The sequence below is a fragment of the Oncorhynchus nerka genome, linkage group LG4 (assembly GCF_034236695.1).
Source record: "Oncorhynchus nerka isolate Pitt River linkage group LG4, Oner_Uvic_2.0, whole genome shotgun sequence".
Taxonomy (NCBI): Eukaryota; Metazoa; Chordata; class Actinopteri; order Salmoniformes; family Salmonidae; genus Oncorhynchus; species Oncorhynchus nerka.
In genome coordinates this window covers 29,204,414-29,210,442 of record NC_088399.1, presented here as the reverse complement: position 1 = coordinate 29,210,442, position 6,029 = coordinate 29,204,414, and positions in this window count along the sequence as shown.

The window sequence follows — 6,029 nt, the reverse complement described above, 5'->3', positions numbered from 1 at the left end:
GCTGAACTGTAGTCAATGTTCCTGATGTCCAGATGTGTTACGGCCGTGTGAATAGCAATGAAATTTGGCATCTTCCATGGATCTGTGCATGCCTGGCATGCTGGCCTTGATGTGGGCCATGACCTCTCGAAGCACTTCATGATGACGTAGTCACAGATACTATACTGGGAAGGCCAATAGTTCTACTTGTAGGCTTGTGTTCTTCACTCCTGTTCCTGGAGAGCCACATTGTGTGCTGGCTTTTATTACAACCCTGCACTAATACTCCATGATCTGCAGAATCAGGTGGTATAGAACATTGACCGTTAAATGCCGTACAATTTTGATCACAGTGGCCAGGACAGTAGTGGTTGTGGTTTCCCATGAGTCATGTAAAAATAACCATAGCTGTACTTAATAACAAAATTATAAATGCAACATGTAAAGTGTTGGTCCCATGTTTCATAAGCTGAAATAAAAGATCCCAGAAATCTTCCATATGCACAAAAAGCTTATTTATCTCAAATTTTGAGCACAAATTAATTTACATCCCTGTTGGTGAACATTTTTCCTTTACCAAAATAATCCATCCACCTGACAGGTGTGGCATATCAAGAAGCTGATTAAACGCCATGATCATTACACAGGTGCACTTTGTGCTGGGAACAATAAAAGGCCAATCTAAAATGTGCAGTTTTGTTACACAATACAATGCCACAGATGTCTCAAGTTGAGGGAGCGTGCACTTATCGAATGTCCACCAGAGCTGCTGCCAGATAATTGAATGGTTCTCTACCATAAGCCACCTCCAACGTAATTTTAGAGAATTTGGCAGTTCTTCCAACCTGCCACACAACCACAGACCACGTGTAACCACGCCAGCCCAGGCACTCCAAATCCGGCTTCTTCACCTGTGAGATCGTCAGAGACGAGCCATCCGGACAGCTTATGAAACTGAGGAGTTTTTCTGTCGCTAATAAAGCCCTTTTGTGGGGAAAAAAAATATTAGAATTGCCTGGGCCTGGCTCCCCAGTGGGTGCTCCTGGGTCCCAAGTGGGTGGGCCTATGCCCTCCCAGGCCCACCCATGGCTGCACCCCTGCCCAATCATGAGAAATCGATAGATTAGGGACTAATGAATTGATTTAAATTGACTTATTTCCTCATATGAACTGTAACATCAATTAAATTGTTGCGTTTATTTTTGTTCAGTATAACAGCTCTACAGTCAACAAGCCTGAGACACACTGTCCCTGAGAGACAACGTACAACATCAAACACTTACTGTACTGTTCTGTGTTTTACTGACTCAGTCATGACAAACACAGGCTAAACCAGGGTTTAGTCTAAGTCAATGTGCCAAATGCTACAAATATCTCAGTGAAACTAATGGATAGCTGATGGATGTTTTCTAGAGAAAGGCCAGGGATGGGTCAACATGGTGTTACCAGGTCTAAATTGAGACAGGTTCTGCCATAGTCATCGTATATGTTGGGTTGGCATACAATATAGTAGGTAGCTAGGTGATGTAATGCATTTGAATCGGGTATAACAAACGGGTATTACAATGGACAACGGATGGCTGTGTGCTGGATCTGCATTCTTTATATTGTATCATAGATTTCAACAGTGTAATATAGCACCTTATAATTATTATGGATTAGGAACATATAAAGGTATTGGAACCAACACGCACCTTAATTCATTAATCCTGATCGAATCATATTGACTTTAGTTCAGGGGTGGATGGCAGTTTGGCGGCTTCTCGAAATCAGTTAAAACCTGAGCTGTATTAACAATCCTGTGGTGGCAAGAGGGGGGAGGGGACAAAGGAATGCTGCTGATCTGAAATCTTAAACCGGTGGCACTTGTGTTTTGCAACATGCCCACAGAGCCATTTGGCAAGGTGTGTGTGGGGAGGAATGGGGTGTTGGGGGAATTCCTCGTGCTACTTAAAATGGGAGTGTTTAGGGAGCTTTTTTTCCTTCAATCATCTGACCTTACACAATGCCTTTGGAAAGTATTCAGTATTTATGAAAAATAAAAAACAGAAATACCTGATTTACGTAAGTATTCTGACCCATTGCTATGAGACGCAAAATTGAGCACAGGTGCATCCTGTTTCTATTGATCATCCTTGAGATGTTTCTACAACTTGATTGGAGTGCACCTGTGGTAAATTTAGTTGATTGAACATGATTTGGAAAGTGACATGCCTGTCTATATAAGGTCCCACAGTTGACAGGTTATGTCAGAGCAAAAACCAAGCCATGAAGTTGAAGGAATTGTCCTTAGAGCTCTGAGACAATATTGTGTCGAGGCACAGATCTGGGGGAAGGGCACCAAAACATTTCTGCAGCATTGAAGGTCCCGAAGAACACAGTGGCCTCCATCATTCTTAAATGGAAGATGTTTGGAACCACTCTTCCTAGAGCTTGCCGCCCGGCCAAACTGAGCAATCGGGGGAGAAGGGCCTTGGTCAGGGAGGTGACTAAGAACCCGATGGTCACTGACAGCGCTATAGATTTCCTCTGGATATGCGAGAACATTCCAGAAGGACAACCATCACAGCACCAGATGGAAGCCACTCCTCAGTAAAAGACACATGACAGCCCGCTTGGAGTTTGCCAAAGGTCTGATGAAACCAAGATTTTACTCTTTGGCCTGAATACCAAGCATCACATATGGAGGAAACCTGGCAACATCCCTACTGTGAAGCATGGTGGGGGCATCATCATGCTGTGGGGATGTTTTTTAGCGGCAGGGACTGGGAGACTAGTCAGGATTGAAGCAAAGATTAATGGAGCAAAGGACAGAGATCCTTGATGAAAACCTGCTCCAGAGTGCTCAGGACCTCCGACTGGGGCAAAGGTTCACCTTCCAACAGGATAACAACCCTAAGCACAATGCAGGAGTGACTTTGGGACAAGTCTCTGAATGTCCTTGAGTGGCCCAGCCAAAGCCCGGACTTGAACCCGATCAAACATCTCTGGAGAGACCTGAAAATAGCTGTGCAGCAACGCTCCCTATCCAACCTGACAGAGCTTAAGAGGATCTGCAGAGAAGAATGGGAGAAACTCTCCAAATACAGGTGTGCCAAGCTTGTAGCGTCAAGCTGTAGTCATTACCAAAGTTGCTTCAACAAAGTATTGCGTGATTTGTCTGAATATTTGTGATTTTACTTGAACAAATTAGCAAAAATGTCTAAATCTCTTTTTGCTTTGTTATTATAGGGTATTGTGTGTAGATTAATACATTTTAGAATAATATCGTAACCTAACAGACTGGGGCAAAGGCGGCAGGTTAGAGCATTGGGCCAATAACCAAAAGGTTGCTAGATCAAATCCCGAGCCGACAAGGTCAAAATCTGTCGTTCTGCCCCTGAACAAGGCAGTGTTGTGTCTTTGGCATCATTAAAGGAGAAGACTGTTATTTTATAAAATCAATTCTCTGTAGTTAGTATTACGTGATTAAACTAATCATGTACATTTTAATTAACTAGGAAGTCGGGGCACCGCGGAAAATCTTCAGATTACAAAGTTATACTTTTCTAAATATAACTTCAGATATTTTAATATCTTATCAATTAGTCTTATATTAATGAATTATTATTTTACCTCACGTCAGTCTCATCTGAATGTCATAAATGTTTGGTTATCTGCACAAACCCAGCCTTTACTATAAATCATCCATACACCAATTGGCTTAATATTTATTTACTAACTAACTAAACATTTTCACAGAAATGCATAAACAAACAAACAGTTTGTTATTAACAATGATAGGGAAGATCCCCTAGTTGGCTAAACCGATATGACGGCTTGGTGGACAAAGGGAAGTGGGTGTGGACTGAAAGAGAGCGGGAAACACACGAAATGGATTCATTACATTGTCTATAATCATATACATTGAAATGCTAATCCTTCGCACATGAACGGCCGCTCATTCGAGAATAATTGCAAGTACACCTTTATGGTGTAGATCATTGTTGTCTTTTCTGTTCGAATCCGGTCCGTCTGCTGGAGAGTTAATCCGAGTCTCTCTCTCTTTCTTTTCCCTGAAGATCAGTCTTTTGTGGTTAGAATGAATACTTCAGAGTACCATTCAGAAATGTTCTCCTAGTATAGATGTTTCGGCAGTTGTCGGTATTCGCATCCCAGGTTTACATAATTTCTAGCTGCAGACTACTAATTACAGTCGTGGCCAAAAGTTTTGAGAATGACACAAATATACATTTTCACAGTCTGCTGTCTGTCTGTATGATGGCATTTTGTATATACTCCAGAATGTTATGAAGAGTGATCAGATGAATTGCATTTAATTGCAGTCCCTCTTTGCCATGCAAATGAACTGAATCCCCCAAAAACATTTCCACTGCATTTAAGCCCTGCCACAAAAGGACCAGTGATTCTCTCGTTAACACAGGTGTGAGTGTTGACGAGGACAAGGCTGGAGATCACTCTGTCATGCTGATTGAGTTAATTTACATTACATTTACATTTAAGTCATTTAGCAGACGCTCTTATCCAGAGCGACTTACAACACTGGAAGCTTCAAAAGGAGGGTGGTGCTTGGAATCATTGTTCTTCCTCTGTCAACCATGGTTACCGGCAAGGAAACGCATGCCGTCATCATTGCTTTGCACAAAAAGGGCTTCACAGACAAGGCTATTGCTGACAGTAAGACTGCACCTAAATCAACCATTTATCAGATCATCAAGAACTTCAAGGAGAGCAGTTCAATTATTGTGAAGAAGGCTTCAGGGCGCCCAAGAAAGTCCCGCAAGCGCCAGGACCATCTCCTAAAGTTGAATCGGCTGCGGGATTGGGGCACCACCAGTGCAGAGCTTGCTCAGGAATGGCAGCAGGCAGGTGTGATTGCTTCTGCATGCACAGTGAGACGAAGATGTTTGGAGGATGGCCTGGTGTCAAGAAGGGCAGCAAAGAAGCCACTTCTCTCCAGGAAAAACATCAGGGACAGACTGATATTCTACAAAAGGTACAGGGATTGGACTGCTGAGGACTGGGCTAAAGTCAAAGCATCCTGAGACCATTCATGTGTGGGGTTGCTTCTCAGCCAAGGGAAGAACACAGCCATCAATAAAGAATGGTACCAACACATCCTCCAATAGCAACTTCTCCCAACCTTCCAGGATCAGTTTGGTGACGAACAATGCCTTTTCCAGCATGATGGAGCAGCTTGCAATAATAAATATTGACTCTTTGCATCAACTTCATGTAATTGTCAATAAAAGCCTTTGACACTTATGTAATTACACTTAAGTATTCCATAGTAACATCTGACAAAAATAACTAAAGACACTGAAGTAGCAAACTTTGTGAAAATTAATATTTGTGTAATTCTCAAAACTTTTGGCCACGACCGTAGTATCTAAGATTTGCTCTTAGTCTGTAGGGATCTATAGTCTCAGAGTTTAACAATTTTCAGCCGTGTAGCCAATGCTCCGTGTGGTATGGTTAGGAATTCAATAACTATTCCCGATAACAGTTCACGCTGTGGGTTTGCTTTGTCTGATGAGGATTTTCTTAGGAGGGGCATTTTATTCGTAACAGTAGAAAAGGTGGTTCCATGACGCCAGATCATGTCTGTGCTCACGGGTGTGGGCCAATGACTTAGTTAAACTTCAAAGGGAATACAATTCTCTCACATTAAAGGTTTAACATCACATTACATCATTTAAACAAATAGTTACATCTTTACTGAATTAGATGCAAACACTATTGAGAAATGTACACATTCAGAGATATAGTTATGTCTGTTTCCTGTCCTTCGTGAGGTCACCAAATGAAACGCACAAAGTAACTGTCCCTGAAGTGTCCACGGACCCTTTCCTCATTCTCACAAGTGGACATATAGTTTCAATTCCCATTTTGGGGATTTAGGAGTTCGGCCACGTGAAATCCTTTGTTCGTTCTGTGGTCTCGCTCTCTGCATGAAAAGGGGAAGATAGTCTCCACCAGGAATTTACAACCTGAGATAACAGAACCTGGGTGTAGGAGAGAGTGAGAGAGGGGGAAGCCATGACCTACAC